The sequence below is a fragment of the Ursus americanus genome, chromosome 27, assembly GCF_024610735.1.
Source record: "Ursus americanus isolate L20-20 chromosome 27, mUrsAme1.1.p, whole genome shotgun sequence".
Lineage (NCBI taxonomy): Eukaryota > Metazoa > Chordata > Mammalia > Carnivora > Ursidae > Ursus > Ursus americanus.
In genome coordinates, this window is record NC_142153.1 from 40,803,135 (window position 1) to 40,818,090 (window position 14,956).

Below are 14,956 nucleotides of genomic sequence, written 5' to 3' on the forward strand. Positions count from 1 at the left end.
TCTTCCGAATCCCATAGAAATGAAGCATGTCACAGTGAGGGCACTGATCTTATGTCCTGAGGCTATTTTCCCATATTTTAAATTTAATTTCCATTTGAGGCTCACATTCTACCAAAATGGTAGAAACTAAAACTCAGTTGTCTGGTATTTATCCCATCTTTATCTTAGGCTTGAGCTGCTTTCTTGGGGGGCGGGGGGGGGGGGTTGTGCTTACATGGGACCAGGATATTCAGTGGCAGAGAAGGAGCCCACTTGTCTGTTGATAACTTCTGTCCTTGCTGAATCCACTCAAATGTCCATAATCTCATCTTATCCTTCTTTATAACCCAGGTCGCGGTCATGTAGCCACCAAGTCTCTTCAAGTCAGGGCACTCTCCCTTATTTCTGTGGTGCTCATGAGAGCCCCTGGGGTCAGCCTGTTCCTCTCATACCAGTGTTCTCCATTATAGGACTTCCAGGAGGATGCCAATCCCCACCACGTCCCCTTTCTTTTCTCCGGGATCCTTACCTGAGCTCTCCTGAAGGATCGATCAGGGCACGGGTGCCCTCTGATCCCTCACCCAAGATCCTTGAGAAAACCTCTAGGAACTCCCTCGTGCTGAATGCCTGATTCAGGGACCCACCAGTTCATGGGAATGAGAAAAGACATTCCTTCCTCCACTAGGCCCATTACTACACCATGGTGCAAATCAAGCAGAGGACTGTCTAGATTCAGTCTACCTCCTGGCTTTGTGCATTCTCTGGGGTACAGTGTCCCTAACGGACTATTACGCATCGTAGTGGCCACCCAAGTCCACTTCCTCATTTCCTAATCTCCCTAAGATTCCCTTCTCAGAGACAGAAGATCTGACCCACAGAATCTTTCCATTCTCAGAAATCTGTTTCTCTTCGGAGGGTTGGGAAGAACCTCCCTGATGTATGTGTTTTTCCCTAAATCTTTTACGAGGCTAAAAGTCCATACCAATCTTGTAAGTTCAGGCTTTAATAAACACACACACACACACACACACACCCCAAGGGGTGGGGGGACCCTGCTGCATTCTGTTTTCTGAAGCAATAAGCAAAAAAAGCTTTGGATGATACAGTGTGGAAGGGGACAAAGGAACATGAAAACATTAGGGGAAAAAATATCAGTTGAAATACATTTAAAAATACTTCACACGAGGGGCGCCTGGGTGGCACAGCGGTTAAGCATCTGCCTTCCACTCAGGGCGTGATCCCAGGATCCTGGGATCAAGCCCCGCATCGGGCTCCTGCTCTGCTGGGAGCCTGCTTCTTCCTCTCCCACTCCCCCCGCTTGTGTTCCCTCTCTCGCTGGCTGACTCTATCTCTGTCGAATAAATAAATAAAATCTTTAAAAAAAAAAAAATACTTCACACGAGAACACTTTTCACCTCACCAGAGCAGTGCGGATATGTATTTAATTCAACAACAACCAAACCACACAGTTCTTGGATATAATTTTACAATCTGTAGGCAAACATTTTGCTTTATTACGAAAAACTATCTGAATATTCTTTGGTCCTAGGAATACTAGGTATCTTACATATACATATTAAATAGGGCGTGATTCATAAAATACTTTGTGCTATTTACTAAATAAATGAATAATTACTGTTCATTAAATATGTATTGAAAAAATTTTTTTAATGTTTTAGTTTTGAGAGATAGAAATAGTTAATGAAGACACGTTTCATAAAGCATAAAAATTAAATAAAGTTTTGAAATGAGTAAATATCCAGTTGCGAATTTGGAAAAGAAGTTGAACGGTCTTTGTCAATGACAAGAAAAACAGTCAAGCCAAGCCTTTCCCTACTTTTGTTTAATAAACAAATTATTAAGGCTAAATAAACTAAGTAAAATAAAGAACTAAATAAAATGTCATATACATGTATATTCTTCTTAGGATCACTGTCCTCTTAAATTTATTGTAATGCCAGTAATAAAGATGAAGACAAACCCCAACTTGGAAGCTCACAGGTTACATTAGGTTTTTAATGCTAATAATTAAATCTCAGAGAGTGTGACTAGATGCCTAGAAGGTTAAAATGGGGACTTCTTTTCAAATGAAACATTTAATTCAAATTTCTACCATTCATCTGTGAAGTCTTAGAAGCCATTCATGTATATCCAAGATTCTTTATAATCTAGTTGCATTAAGTGTCTCCGTGGAAGAAAGTGAGCCCCTCCCCCTTAAAATCCAGTAATTTCATTGCTAAATTAATGCATAAAGATAAATCCTAGGGAAATTTGATTTTATATATAAAATGTATTTTAAAGAAGCAGGTGATACATTCTCAAGAAGAAGTCTACCTCAGTCAGACTTATGTTTTACTCACTCGTTTTAACATTTTTATAAGCATGTTGACTGATGTGAGCATTCTTCGCATGTATATTATTCTGCAAAGCCAAGATTCTTAGCACTGGAAACAACAGCTGGTATTTCCATGGCTACTAGGTACCAAATGCTGCGGCATGTTTTATAGACGTTATCATTAACCCACGAAACCAACATACAAGGTAGGAATTTTATTTCCATTTTACAAATGAAGAAATTGAGGCTCAGAAAGGAAAACAGAAATTATTTACTTGCACATGGCTAATGGGTGGAAACTGTGACATTGAAATCCAGGCAGGCAATCTGTATCATGCACAGATATGTATAACCAAGTGTTTTTTCAATGAATTGTTGAAGATGGTAAGGAAGATAAAAACTTATTTCTATGGTAATTGGTAATATTTTCTCTGGAACAAACTGACTCTAAGAAAGTTTACCCTTTCCAAAAATAAATCTGAAAAATAAAAATTATATTAATAAGTAATCTAAAAGTATCTTTCTCAGAATAATACTTCTAGTAATACTGATGAGAGGACCAAATTTAAAGCTTAGTTTTGTCCATTTTCAAGTGCAGATTAAAAAATGACTTTTATTCCAAAGCCATGACTTCTTTAAAATAAAACATTAGTTTTATCAACTCTCTTCTCTTATTATATATATTATTCTTATAAATTATTTCATATATATTTAATAGCAAATCAAATATTTTATTCATACTAGTAAGGCAGATAATTAGCAAGCATTGTCTTACTAGTAAAAATGGAGAAGCAGCAATTAGATATGGCCCTTGCTAGGGGAAAGGGTATACCTTCACATTAGCATTTTCTTAATTAGACGTTTCACCTAAGGGTTTAGAAGAAGCCTTATAATTAAATATTGACCACTGTAATCCTTGCCAGGCACTTATATTCATGTTTATCTAATGAATTTTTTTTCTTTCACATAACATTTAACATTTTAGATCTTGCTTGTTGATTTCTAACATAATGATATAATTTTAAGTATCTAGAAAATCAAATAATGAGGTATTTATTTTAAAGGTGCATTAAAGTGACAATTTTTAAATTAATTAACTTCAATTAACTTCAATTAACTTACAATGAAATTTCTTTTAACGGAGCACATGGAAATTACATTGAAGAAAACTGTTTAACCCTATTTCAGATGTAAAAGAAATATGAATGACAATCAATGAATTCCAGTGTATGCAGACATCCTATCCTAACACCTGCCCCACACATATACACCGCCTAGTTTGAGGCTAAAAAACGGAATTTTGTGGCAGTCACCCACCATCCTTGTTCTCCCTTCTGACTCCACTGCAGTTCTGCTTCTCTTCCTTTGTCTTAACTTGGTGGTAGAGTTTTACTTTGGACTTGAGGAGAAAATTTGGCTCTTACTTGAGCCCTCCAAACTCCCGGTAACCCGACTTACGCTTGCTCTTTACAAAGAAGCAATGGGTCGCAATTCTGTGGTGATTTTGAGCTGATTTTCCACTTCGGAACCACCGAGGAGGCCGGCTGAAGAGTAGATTGGACTTCTGCAGCAATGAAGCTGTCTTGTGAGTCAGTTACAAATATTGTGGTGATGGCAGTTGTTTCAGAGGCAAAAGTAGCAGTTTGTGTGATTCTCTGAGAATCCCTCCCTCCCCATGAAGCAGTATTGAGCTGGAGTTGATTGAAATGGCCAGCAGGAGCCAATTATGCGCATCTCTTTCATGTTCCACACTGAGTGGCATGGCCATGGTGGCAGGAAGCTGGCCAAGGAGGGACTAGTCACACGCTGCAAGTGTGCAAACGCCTTACATCAGGACTTCTGTTTTTTCAGAGAGCTGGTTTACCAGCACACCACTGCTAAGAAGTAGAAGTATGTTTCCTTCCAAAGCCCTCCTGATATGACAGGTAGATTGGAACAAAAAGATGTTTTTAGCAACAGCTTATGAAATTGCTGAAAATGGTGCTCTCATACGAACACTTAAACGAGATGTTGGGAGCTCTGCCCTTCAGAAATCACAGAACTGGGCAGCAGATGGGGGGTCCCTGTCAAGGAGGGACTCTCAACCTTGGTTTCCACCACATTAGAGAATGCCATTTTTACATGCACGACACGTTTTCATGCACAGTTGTTCTTGTAATCCCCTACTCTCCACATAAACAAGAATATGAAAATGATAGTCTTGAAAGCACTCTATTTTGTAATGCACATCGTTGATAAAATTAGTCTCAAATTTGTGGTTCATGGCTCAAAATGAAGATTGAAGTTAAGGACCATGATTTTAGATGATACATGGATAAGAAGAAATTGTGCCCTGCAGGAGGACTCAGAATAGTTTTCTGTCTTAAAGAGTGACTTAGCTAAATGTTATTGAAAGCAAAACAAAACAAAAAGAACAAACAAACAAACAAAAGAACTCTTCTTGAAACTCCTTAGTACACAATACATTTTCCTGCTCATAATGAGGAAAATGTGTTTTTGAGTTTATTATAGCTAAGGGTTGAGCTGTGCTTACTGGAAATATGTCTGTTATGTTTCAGACCTCATGATTTTTGTGAATTCAAGGTCAATATTAAATTCAGCTTAGGATTAGAATGTTTATTTTTATTATTTAACGCACTTCAGCTGCTCAATTTTTTAATACTGACATTGTAAGTTTAGTATCGTGTGTGTGTGTGTGTGTGTGTGTGTGTGTGTGTGTGTGTGTGTACTCCAAGTACACTTTTAATCCATATACTTGCCCTGTTGGAAACCTCTGTTTTTGCCTCAAGCTGACCATGAGGCAGGATGCAACCTTGTTTTTACCATAAAACATTCATGAATTCTTCCTCATTTAAAGCATTAGGGGAAAATGTATATTTTGCTGAATACTCTTCTGGGAGATGAATGGTGATTTATATCACACATTGGACAATATTTTGCTACGAAAATTGCCTGAGTTCTGCTTTCAGCAATAGCAGACTAGACTGTGTCAGACCAACCACCTGAGTGCAACCAGGAAGGCTGGACAATAAACAAAGAAAACCACTCAGGAGGTAGGGTAAACTGGAAAGAGACCAGCACCGAAGAGACTGAAACCCAGTTTTAAATCTTCTTAATTACTGATTGGATTAGCATGTTTTGGGATTGCCTGAGCCACCCAGCCCAGTCTGCCATAAGAAGCAAATTTAACCCACTGAATTTAGCTATAAGCAACAACTCTATATTGTTTCCCAAAGAAAGAATTCACATATAAGAATACAGAAATACTGAATATAAATGTATGGATGGCATGTTTGTACATGTAAATTCTAATGAAAAGAAAGCTGGTGTAGCTTTTATAATATCAGACCAAGTAAATTTTTAAAACAAGAAGCATTAGTGGAGGTAACAAGGGCCATTTTATAAATATAAAAGGGCCACTTTATTAGAAGATATGAAAATTCTAAATTTAGAGGCACTAATAACGTAATTTCAAAAACATATAAAGATGTGTCTATTTTTGACAGACCTGGAGCTAAGTTTTCCCTACCAGTGTGACTTTTGGCAGATTGTGTCTTTCAAGGAATTGGTCTGTTCCATCTTGGTTATCTTGAGCACTGAATATTCCTGTATTAAACTTTGACTGTCCATGGTATTTGTCTTGATATTCCCTGTTTCATTTCTGACTTCAGTAATTTGTGTCCTCTCTCTCTCTCTTTTTCTAGCTAGAGGCTTATTGATTCTTATTAAACTTTTCAATGAACCATCTTTTGGTTTCATTGATTTTCTCCATTAAATTTCCTGTTTTCAATTTTTTTTTATTTCTGCTCTCATTTTTATTATCTCTTTTCTTCTGCTTACTTTAGATTCCATTTACTCTTTCTTTTCTAGTTTCCTAAGGTGGGAGCTTAGAAGATTGATTTTAAATCTTTTCTAATATATGCATTAAATGCTATAATCTCCCTTTAAGCACTATTTTTGCTGTATCCCACAAATTTTGACAGCAAAATCACTAAATAAAAATACAAAAATGCAAAAAAACCCCAATCACATGGCATTAAACAGACTACGAAAATAATACTTGATAGTATTAGAACCAAAAATAAGAAGGTAAAGTGCTGCCCTGTTTTACATAAATTGAAAACATCCAATCCAGGCAACTCAGGTTTTTTGCTGCTCTATGCATGTCTGTGAATAAGCATGAAAGCACCCTGAGTATTAATTTTGGAATTGCAAATAAATTTTAGTAAGAAGGTGAATTCACAAATAAGAAATCCATGAATAATGAGGATCAACTGTATTTTAATATGTTAATGACATCAAATAAACCGAAACCTATAATAGTGATCTAGGAATTATTACCAAGTCTTCATTTTCTGCTCTACTAATTAAAAGAACGAGTGAAATTAAACACTAAAACACACTTTTTTGAAAAATTTGACTATATTGGTGCTGTAGTGGAGGAAATTAAATTCTTTATAGAATATACCTAGGTGTTTTTGCTTTGAAAGCTTGATGAATTTTTTATAAAAATACTTATAAAACATTTTTCAGATTGTTTCCTCTATCACTTTCTACTATAATACTATGGTAAAGTTAATGCTTAAAAGTAAAAAAAAATATTGATTACAGAAAGTTATTGAATCCATTTATCCAATGTATTAGGTTGACACATAAAATTTCTGATTTTCTGGTTCAAACAGTATATGATTGGCCATTTCATATGATCTTACCTAAAAATTATTGTCCTTAATAGATTGCAGCACTAATTTAGAAATCATTGGATTTCTGAATGACCAATTTTGGTGTTTTGTTTTGAATAAAATACAAATTCTGTATCTTTCTATATTTATGTGTAAGCTGTTAACCTCATAGATTACATAGGACTTTCTAAGTTTTTTATTAGCCTTCGTATTAAAGTCTAATAATTTTTCCTTCTGTTACTCTTTTCAGATACAACATTCCTCGAAATTTAAAAACTTTTCTATATGCTTTGTTAAATATAGCGAGTATGCTTGAGCTTCTCCAGATCTTTGGTAGAGCGCTTGTGAGGTGTATGCCCTGTGTAAAAGACTGAAGTGTGGCGTTGAATAAGCTTTATCTTCAATAGCTGAAGTCAGAATGTTGGCTCTGTCATGTCTTTGACTTCCTTGTGCCTCAGTTTACCAGTCTGCAGAATGGTACTAAAAGTATCCCCGCTTCAAAGAATTAATTGTGAAACAGTTTTCTTTCCTGTGCTTAAAAGTAGCCACCCATCAGGGTGTTGTTAGGATTAGAAGTAGGTGTGTAGGTCCCCGAGCCTATTTGCCACCAAAGTGCCAGCACTCCATCCACAGACAATGTTAGTATCTTGATACTTTCTGTCAGCTGTCATACTAGATAGTGTTCACTGCCATAGTGAGTTTTGATCCAAACAGGATTCCATATCTGCACTGGAGAGAAAACTCACTACATCCTAAATCTGGGGAAAAAACATACATGGTATTAAAATCCATGTTCTTCAGTGTTAACAGATGGGAAAGATGGACATCTAGTGGCTCTCTAGAAGGGTGGCACGCAAACATTTCAGTCCCCAAGGAGTCAAATAATGTTATATTTTGCTTCACACAGGCTGTTCTTAGAAAAAGTTTATATAAAACAAATTTCTGTTGTTATTTAATATCAGATCTAACTTATTGTAGTTTATTATAATTCTTTAAAAATAATGTCCTTATAAATTTTACTACCTAGGTAAATTTTTTTCATTTTTATGTTAAATAATATTTTAATTCTAGGGGCTCCTGGGTGGCTCAGTTCATTAAGTGTCCAACTCTTGATTTCAGCTCAGGTCATGATCTCAGGGTTGTGAGAATGAGCTCCACATCGCCCAGCATGGAGCCCAGCGTGGAGTCTGCCTAAGATTCTCTCATATATATATATATGAGATTATATATATATAATATATATAAGAGATTATATATATATATATAAGATTCTCTCATATATATATATATATAAATTCAACATTTTTCTATAATTTTCTGTAAGCTATGGACTTCACAGTTTATGTAAGACATTATAAGATTATTATACTCTTCATATTAAAATAATAAAATATACAGTGGTTTTATTGGTCTTCTTGGAAAGTGGTCACTAACTTGTAAAATATATTTAAAGGTGTAGAAGAATTTATTGCGAGCATTTTTAAAATAGACTTTATTTTAGAACAGTTTTAAATGTGCGGAAAAGTTGCTCCCTATTATTATCTTACACTATAATGGTACATTTGTCACAAATAATGAACCAACATTGATGTATTATTATTAACTCAAATTCACAGTTCATTCCAATTTCGCTGGTGCATTCCGCCAGGATTCTTCAGAGAAACAGAACTAATAGGATGCGTTTTTATGTCTACGTCTGCATCTATATTTATAGATTTATATAAAAAGATGTATTTTGAGAGAGAGAGAGATTAATTTAAGGAATTGGCTCACATGATGGTGGAGGTTTGATAAGTCTACAAGCTGCAGGGTAGGTTGGCAGGCTGGAGACCTGGGGAAGAGTGACATGATGGTGGAGGTTTGATAAGTCTACAAGCTGCAGGGTAGGTTGGCAGGCTGGAGACCTGGGGAAGAGTGACATGATGGTGGAGGTTTGATAAGTCTACAAGCTGCAGGGTAGGTTGGCAGGCTGGAGACCTGGGGAAGAGTGACATGATGGTGGAGGTTTGATAAGTTTACAAGCTGCAGGGTAGGTTGGCAGGCTGGAGACCTGGGGAAGAGTGACATGATGGTGGAGGTTTGATAAGTCTACAAGCTGCAGGGTAGGTTGGCAGGCTGGAGACCTGGGGAAGAGTGACAGTCTGAGTCCAAAGGCAGTCTGTTCGCAGAATTCCATCTTGCTTAAGGAAAGTCAGTCTTTGTTCTATTAAGGGCTTTAACTGGTTGGATGAGGCCCACCCACATTATGGAGGATAATCTGCTTTGTTCAAAGTCCACTGATTTGGAGTTAGCCATTACAACCAGTTTTCCCCCAATGTCCTCCTTCTGTTCCAAGATCCTATCCAGGATACCATATTACATTTAATCATCATGTCTCCTTAGTATTCGCTGGTTTGAGACAATCTCTCAGACTTTCCTTGTTTCGATGACCTTGAAAATTTGAAGAGCACAGTATTTTATAAAATGTTTCTTGATTAGAATTTGTCTTACATTTTTATCATGATTAGGCTGCAATTATGGGTTTCTGGGAGGAAGACCACAGAGATGAAGTGACATCATCTTCATATCTTCTTAAGGACGTGCTATCATCATGACTCATCACTAATGATGCTGACCTTGATCACCTGGCTGAGGGAGTGCTTGTCAGGTTTTTCCCCTATAAAGTTGTCTTGCCCCCTTTTTGTACTCTACTCTTTGGAATCAAGCCCACACTCAAGGTTGAGGGTAGGAGGTGTTACACTCCATCTCCTGAAAGAAGGAGCAATTACATAATTCATTTATAATTCTTCTGTAGGAGATTCACCTTTCCCCCCATTTATTTATTTGTTCATTCATTTTTTGTATCAGTATGTACTTGTAGGTATTTATTTTGTTCTTTGGATTGTAACTGAATACCACATTATTTATTTTGTTACTCAAATTGTTTCAGTTTTAGCCATTCAGGGTTCCTTCAGGTTGGCTCCCAAGTCCCTCTGACATGCCCCCACTCTTTTGTAGGTTTCTGAGTACTTCCTTATTTTCTGACACTATGAATGCTCCAGGTACATTCTTATATTTTCCCTGCCCCAGCCCTCGAATCATCTTTCTCCAAGGAACCCTGGCTCCTCCTGTTGGAGAATGGTACTAGACTCCAAGATCTGGGTGCTGGGTGTGCTCATTGCTACTGGGGACAGCATGGTGGCGGACAGAGAAAATACATGTGTGTCTATGTGAATCTATTTGCAAAGCAAGTTTTGATACGCACAGTTTCAGTTTACGTGATACCGTGCGAGGGCAAGGCTGCCTGTACTGCATTAATATAAAAGGCTCTATGCAACATTTGTATATTGCAACTGCATAAGAGTAAAACGAACAAAAGCGTACTCTCCACTCCGTTTTGTTTTTAAACTGTCACTGGAAGTAACTCAATGTTTCCAGAGCTGAAAGGGAGAATAATTTAAGTCACAATATGTTAGACATCTACATGCACTTTCCAAAAATCACCTCTAACTCATACAACTCTACAAGGAAGAGAATAATACTAGACTTGCTTTCGACAGCTTATGCTCAGAGAATTGGTACACGCTCAGGATTGCCTGGCAAGGGCAAAGAAAAGACAGAATTTGAAATCAGGTCAATTTTTAGGCAATGTAAATGTTGCTCGTAACTATTGATGTGTTATTAAATTACCAATAGATTTTCAGAGAGTGATCACATGCACAATTTCATTTCATCCTAGTGAACTCTCCAAAACAGGCTAAGGCAGGTCCTGATATCCTTATTTTAGGAATTGAGGTCTCCTATTTAATTACTGTGATTATTGATCCCAAGCCCCCTGCCCCCATTAGAATGTAAGACACTCAGACAAGAACGTGGAAATAGCTTTTTACTTTCAGTTCTCAATTATGGTTTAAGTAATCAATAAAGGATGAAAAATTATAAGCAACAAGTACAAATCACATTGAGAAAAATGTTTTTCTTTTATAAATCATATTCAAATGTAGAACAGTTTTAATTCTTTTTTTTAACGAATTTTTGTCTGCCTATATAAATTTCAATGTGTCTTTAAGGATGAACTCACAGGATCAGTAGCTTTCAGTTCTGATATGCAGTTAAGCCTCTAACTGTGTATTGATGATGTTTATGACAACTACATGGAATATATGTGTATTTAGAAGAGAATATATATATATATACATACATATATATATATCTCTCTCTCTCTCACAATTTCAAGCTTGCCTAAGAAAGATGGAGTCTTAAAATGTTTAAGCCATATTAAAAATAAAAGTCAAGGGATTTTATACTCTAGAGCTCGTGTGCAATACCGACACCACTAGCTACATGCAGTGAATGAGCACTTGAAATGTGGCTAGTCCTAACTGAGACGTGCTATAAGTATAGATACATGCTGGATTTCAAAGATAGTATCCCCCCATTAAAAAAAGTATTTAAAATATCCCAATAATTTTTAAATTGATTCCATGTTGAAATGATAATATTTTAGATATATTGGATTAAATGAAATATATTATTAACATTAATTTCAATTGTTTATTTTAACTTTATGAATGTGGGTACCAGATACTAGAAAATTTAAAATTCTGTTCTATTTCTCCCAGAGCACACTGCTCCAGACCAATCCAGCGGGAAGATCGTAGGACTTTTGGCTCTCAATCAATGTTGCTTTGGGTTTTGAAATTTGAGAGAAGAGAGCTAGGCACTAAAGAAGGAACTGTCCAGTTTGGGAGCAGAATTCACAGGAAATATAAGAGCCAGGACTTGTTGGGTTTGGAAAGTAAGCTGTTTCAACCTCACAATTTCTCAGAACAAAATTAAGAAACGACCTCCAGGCACAGATCAGATCTGGGGCAGCGGTAAAGGTGAAACCAAAGGTTTGGCTAACTAAAAGCCTCAGGAAGACTTAGGGGCTTAAGAGCCTTGTCCCATGGCAGCCTCCAAGGTGCCCCAGTGACCTGTCCCAGAAAGAAAAGTCAGAGTGGCTTACAGCTGATGGAGTGAACCCTGAAGAAATCCAAAGAAAAGCACATAGGTTATGTGAGGGGATTGCATTAGAGGAGGGGTAGAAGTGCGACCAGCTTGGACTAGAAGCGACTCTGGAAGGAAGCAGGCTGAGGGCCTACTTGTTGCAAACCTGGGCCGTGTCTTCCTCATGAGGAGAACTCAGAGGGTGGAAGCAAGAGCCCAGAAGGCAGAGTGAAGAGCTGGGAGGAAGCCAGGGAGCAGAAGTGGGTCCTAATGAAGAAATCGGAAACAGGAGCCTGCTTGGATTCAAATAGCCGTGGACCGGTGACCACTGTGTCCCCATTGCCCATTCTTTGGGATCCCAGTGCTAGCTGTGATTCTTCAGTCTCTGTCTCTCCACTATGCGTTGTGCATGCAGGAGGCCACTGGCTTATCTCTTTAGTTCACAAGGTCTTCAGATCCAGAGGAAATGCCCCCAAGGAGGAGCCAACTCATCCTCACTTGGACATGATTGAAATGATCACATTCTAGGGAATTCTGAGCAGCCTGAGTATATTGTGCATGTGGGGGAGGAATGTAAATAATGTCTGGACAGAAAGTGGACATGGGAGAGCGAGAATGTGCTTTGGCACGCTTCCCATTGAGAGATAGGTTCTATTTTCCAACGCTTTGAATCTGTGAACGCTTTGATAATGGAGGACAATGTCAGTGGCTCTGTGCCCATTCAGAGCCAGCCTTTAACAGAGCTGACAGCTCCTGCCTTGGTTTCTTAGAGCCTGAGTTGCCATGTGGGAATTCTGACTGCCCTGCTGGAGAGATTACCCAGGGAGGTCCCGAGACTACATGAGAGGAGGGCCCATCTGTGCCCAGCCTTCCAGCCATCCCTCCGCCCTAAAGTGCTAGCTAGATATGATGTGGGTCACATCCTTGGAATCTCCAGCCCAGCCCAGAGGCCAGTTGAATGCCTCGGAACCACCATGCCACGGAGCCACAATGCCGCTGTGGAGCAGCGGAGCAGACAATTCACCAGCCAAGTCTTGACAGAATTCCTGACTTCTGTGGTTTGTGAGCATAACAAAATGACTTGTTTTAATGCACTAAATTCGGGGTGGTTTGTTGTGCAGGAATAGATACCTGGGACACACAGACACACAGACACCCACACATGCCACATCCTAGTTGAGTGACCTGGAACATTTTACTTAAGGTCTCTGCCTTCAGCATTTTTTTTAAAGATTTTATTTACTTTTTTGTCAGAGAGAGAGACAGAGAGAGAGGGCACAAGCAGGAGAGCAGCAGGCAGAGGGAGAAGCAGGATCCCCACTGAGCAGGGAGCCCGACCCAGGACTCGATCCCAGGACCCTGAGATCATGACCTGAGCTCATGACCTGAGCTGAAGGCAGACGCTTAGCCGACTGAGCCCCCAGGGTCCCTGCCTTCAGTGTTTTCATCAGTAAAATTGGATGACAGTATTTACCTAGCATGGGTGTTAAAAAATTAAACAAAACAACATACATATAAAGCAGCATGTATTGGGATCATAACCTTCTTCCTTTTGTTTCTGTCAAGTCTCCCTTCACATACCAATAGTATTAGTGGGTATGAGGTTACTTCAGACACCATCCGTTTTCCTGACGGACACACACCTGCACACTCGCTCCCCACGTATATACACATATGTGTGGATCAGGATTTAAAATCTTATTAATTTTCGGATTTAAATATCACTTCAAAACTGATTATTAGTGGTGGTAAATGTGGTGAGGATTCCAGTATTTCCAGAAATGGATGGTGTCGTTGTTGGTAGTGGTTTGTTACCTTCCTCTTCGGGTTGTTCCTTAAAAGTCAGATTAAAAATAAACAAGCCAGATTTTCCCCTAATAAGTGGGAGAGGCGTGGTGTAGCTCTGTGCACGCAGGACGCTCAGCAGGAGGAGTCGGCGGGCTTCTCTGGACCTGTTCAGACTGAAAGGTCTCAGATCAATGGCGAGCGTGGCTGCAGCGCGGCTGCGGAGTCCCGGCCTCCATCGCATTCACTGCAATTACTAGAAACCGCTTGGTGGGAAAGGCATGCCTATGGAGGGCCCACACTTGGACACCTGCTTATGTACCTTCAACCAAATCATTCCTACTTCTTTCAGTTTATGAATACGGTGGCTTGGTCATTTTGCTGTCTCACGACATGGGGTCCAGTGACTTTGGTCCTGGCATAATTAGTTGTTCGACTCCAAGATTAAGACAAGCACGTATCCATAAACATAAACACAGGTACGCTCGCTGCTTTGTTGAAAAGTTATTGGCTTGGATGAGATAAAGCATCTATTTGAAGATGGAGAGAGGGAACATGAAGGGAGACAAATCTTTGGCGCTTAATTAGACCTAGAGATTCTGTTAATCAGGTTAGCATCTTGCATTTACCAGGTCTGAGACTTCAATTTTTTTTTTTTTTTAACTTCCCTTCTGCCTACCCTCCCCACCGCAACGCTGCCCAACTAGGAATCCTTTGATGGGAGGAGGGGGATAGGTGAAATCTTTCTGTAGTTCTCGGTCTTTCTCCAGTTAAAAGAATTAAGGATGGCAAACACCTGTCGGGACAGACCCTCCCGCCCAGACAGGCCTCGGGGAAGGGTGAGAAGACCAGACGGTGCGCACTGGAGGCTTAGGGAGGGACGGAGGGAGGGCGGGTGCCAAGAGGACCAGTGGCCTGCGGCCAAAGCTCAGGTCACTGGATTTTGAAATCGGGCCTCTGGCAGCAGGACTTTTCCAAGGTTAGGTTCCTGGGAACGCGGGGGCGGACGCAGGGCAGGGAGGCGGCGGGCGGGGCGGGGAGCGCTGGAGATCCGCCGCCTGGCCCAGGCCGACCTCCGCGGAGGGCGCTGCGGCCGAGGTGGAGGCGGGAAGGGCGTGCGCGGAGGACACGGGAGGCGTCGCCCAGCCGCGCCGGAATCTGACCGGTGCGGGGCCGTAGGACCTGGAGGGGAAGGCAGTCGGGGCGC

At 39.6% G+C, this 14,956-nt stretch overlaps 1 protein-coding gene across 1 annotated transcript in view; it reads left to right on the plus strand.

The window, feature by feature from the left end:
- The window catches only part of FAM149A (family with sequence similarity 149 member A), a 46,017-nt gene that overhangs the window by 8,045 nt on the left and 23,016 nt on the right, over window positions 1-14,956 (plus strand). The gene's annotated exons all lie outside the window — the stretch shown is intronic.